This window comes from Mustela nivalis, assembly GCF_964662115.1.
Source record: "Mustela nivalis genome assembly, chromosome: 9".
NCBI lineage: Eukaryota > Metazoa > Chordata > Mammalia > Carnivora > Mustelidae > Mustela > Mustela nivalis.
Genome location: NC_139028.1, coordinates 6270280 through 6273611, shown reverse-complemented (window position 1 = coordinate 6273611; position 3332 = coordinate 6270280). Strand labels below are relative to the sequence as shown.

General features: G+C 47.3%; 1 pseudogene across 1 annotated transcript; it reads right to left on the bottom strand.

The window, feature by feature from the left end:
- Positions 1–2284: 2284 nt before the first annotated feature.
- LOC309840602 (large ribosomal subunit protein eL32 pseudogene) lies at positions 2285–2777 on the bottom strand (annotated as a pseudogene). The gene has a single exon. The product of its transcript is annotated as a large ribosomal subunit protein eL32 pseudogene (transcript).
- Between the last annotated feature and the right edge of the window lie 555 nt (positions 2778–3332).

Genomic DNA, 3332 nt, shown 5'->3' with positions numbered 1-3332 from the left:
CCCCGAGCCTTCAAGCAGGGTGCACCTATCTTTGCTGCCAAGCGTCCCATCAGCCCAGCTCCATCACTGATTTCTGTACCCATAATTAATTAACTTATGCATGTATGTATTTATTTATTTTTACAGCTTCATTTATTTTAGGGAGAGATCGACAGAGAGAGAGAGATACAGAGAGAGCACACACACACAAATACAGGGAGATAGAACCTCCAGCAGATTCTACACTGAGAGCAGAGCACACCTCAGGGCTCAATCCCACCACCCTGAGATCATGACCTTAGCTGAAACCAAGAGTTGGATGCTTCAACGACTGAGCCACCAGGCACCCCTCTGTACCCTTAATCTTAAGAAAAGACAGACACCGCTTCTTTCTGTCAGCCACGGCCTCATAAGCCATCTGTCACACAGCCAAAGGTTCCAGAGGGTAGGACCAGGTCTGCAACACCAGTGATGCCAGAGTATCTCCATAAAACTACAATCTAGTGAGTACCAGACTCTGCTCTAAGCTCCTAATATGGCCTTCTATTTTGTACCCCTCACAGACCTACATGCTAGGTATTATCCACAGTGCACAGAGGACACTGAGGTCCATGGCTTACCCAAGCGATCTACTTTTATGTGGCAGCAGCAGGGGCCTGAACCCAAGTCTGTGACTCCAAGGCCCCTCCGTCAACTCTGTTACTCATACAGCCCCAACACAGTCATCAAATACCTCCCTAAACCCTCATCCCTCCTGTGAAAAAGCATGGTCTTCTGCCATTTCCCAGATGGGAAGAAAGCCGGCGTGAGCCAGATATAGTGACCTGCCCATGATGGTACAGGCGATGTCCCCCCTGTTCTCCCTCCAACACCCATGTCATTCTGCACGAAGCCCCATGGGGTCCTTCATGCTTCCAGTGGAAAACTCTGGTGAGACCACCAGTCTCCTGGCAGGCCTTCATCTTGACCCTGGACGACACGACCAGTTAGGAGAAACCGGCTAGTTAAGCCTCTGAAATGGGGTCCTACCACCCAGGAAAACCCCCTTATCTCCAGGGCATCGCCCGTGTGAATTAGCTGGATTTGTAGAGGGCTCCACAAGCACCAGCCTTGCTGAGTCACTTTCTCTAAGGTGGTGGCTGAGACAAAAAGGACCCAGGAAAGAAAGGCATAGGCTGTTGTGGAACTCCAGTGCCTTGGCATCAACAATTAATGTGAGCAGCTGCCTCTGCTCACCAGATCTGCATTTTATGTGGGGCACACTGTTCAAAGTTTACACCCCCCATCTCTGTAACCTTCACGACAACCCCTGGAGCTCCCTGCACCATCATTACCACCTCACAGGCAAGGAGACAAGGCATGAGGGGTGTGTAGAATGATGCAGCTCTGTGCTGGGGCCAACCTGGGGAGGACCCCACAGGCTTGCTCTTCCCACTGCTGCAGAAGCAGCTGAAAACAAAGAGTTTTTCAGTTTGCATTATGTAGAGTGGAAAAGTCAACCATAAAGATCATTCAATTTTTAAATGGGTTATTCCTCAGGATAAAAACAGTTCCAAAAAATAATTTCCGAGAAGTTCAACATATTCTTCCTTCCAGGTGCCTGGCATGTGATGGAATGTTGTTAAAATAAGTTCTGGCCCATCAGCATGCCAGACAGAAACTGGAAGTAAGCTGTTACAGGTCCCCAAAGGCTCTGTCACAACCCTAAGGAGAAGACATAACTTTCACTGTCCCAAAGTGGTTATGTTTAAAAAAAAAAAAAACAAAAAAAAACAGGCACAGGTGGAACATTTTAAATTACAGACTTTCAATGCAGGGGCAGTGGGGGCAGGGGGGGGTGTCCCCCAACTACCCCCAAATGTTTCAGCTATATATAGTGACTTACCAAAGTGACTCCTCACAAGTACCTACAAGGCGACTGACAGGCAACTGACCGATGAGGAAGGTATTCGGACTGCTTAACAAAACCAACACAACTTAGAATCTTTATTATTAAGAAGAGAAAACCATTTATTAAACACTCGCCAGGCACCAAACCCTCTAGGCACTGTCACACGATCTACTCATCACACGGCTGCCAAACTCAGTGCAGAAACTGAGGCTGAGTAAGTCACCTAAGGTCATGCAGCACCAGAAACTGGATTCCAACCAGGTCTGACATCAAAGCCCACCCCAGCTTGCTGCAATGCTTCAGAACCTAAGCTTTGTGATGATCAATAAACTACATGCTTAACAATGTTTACACATCTCTGTTAGAATTCAGGGAAAGGGTTTTTTTTTTGTTTTTTTGTTTTTTTTAGTTTTATGCTTTTATTAACACAAATATGACGTGCACAACAAGCTGTCTATTCATTTTCTTCACTGCGCAGCCTGGCATTGGGATTGGTGACTCTGATTGCCAGCTGGGCTGCTCTTTCCACAATAGCTTTGCGGTTCTTGGAGGAGACGTTTTGAGCAAACTCTGCACAGTAAGATTTGCTACACATCAGCAGCACTTCAACTCCTTGACGTTGTGCACTAGGAACTTCCTGAAGCCACTGGGCAACATGTGCTTTGTCTTCTTGTTGCTGCGTAACCAATGTTGGGCATCAAGATCTGGCCCTTGAATCTTCTGCGCACCGTATTGTCAATGCCTCTTGGCTTCTGCCAGTTGTGCTTAATTTTGACATATCGGTCTGACTGGTGCCGGATGAACTTCTTGGTCCTCCTTTTAACGATCTTGGGCTTCACCAAAGGTCTGAGGGCAGCCATGATGCCCAGTAACAGATGGCTGCCACCTCCGAAGGCAGCGCCGAAGAAGAGAGCCCAGGGAAAGGTTTTTAAAAATAACATACACAAGGGGAAAAAATGATACAGGTTCTGGAGGCAGGCTGCCCAATGTTCAAATCTTGGCTCCTCCACTTGCAAGCTGTGTGACCTTGGACTCCTTTAGCTCCCCTGTGCCCATATTTCCATGCATTAAAATGGTAGCCATAACAGACCCTATCTCCTAAGGCAAATAAAGCATTTTGGTGTTGTTGTTCTTGTTTTAAGATTTTATTATTTATTTGACAGAGAGAGAGAGACAGGGTGAGAGGGAACACACACAGGGGGAGTGTGAAAGGGAGAAGCAGGCTTCCCACTGAGCAGGAAGCCTGGTGAGGATTAGATCCCTGCACCCTGGGAGCATAACCTCAGCTGAACAACTGAGCCACCCAGGTGCCCACAAATAAAACATTGAGAATCATTCCTGGCAGGAGTTAAACCTCAGAAGGTGTGGGCTGGTGTTACTTCTTGCTGGCCACTAGATAGAGTTAGCAGCCTCAGGCCCACTGTTTTAGCAACTCATTTGCATAAACAAAGACCAGGCTCAG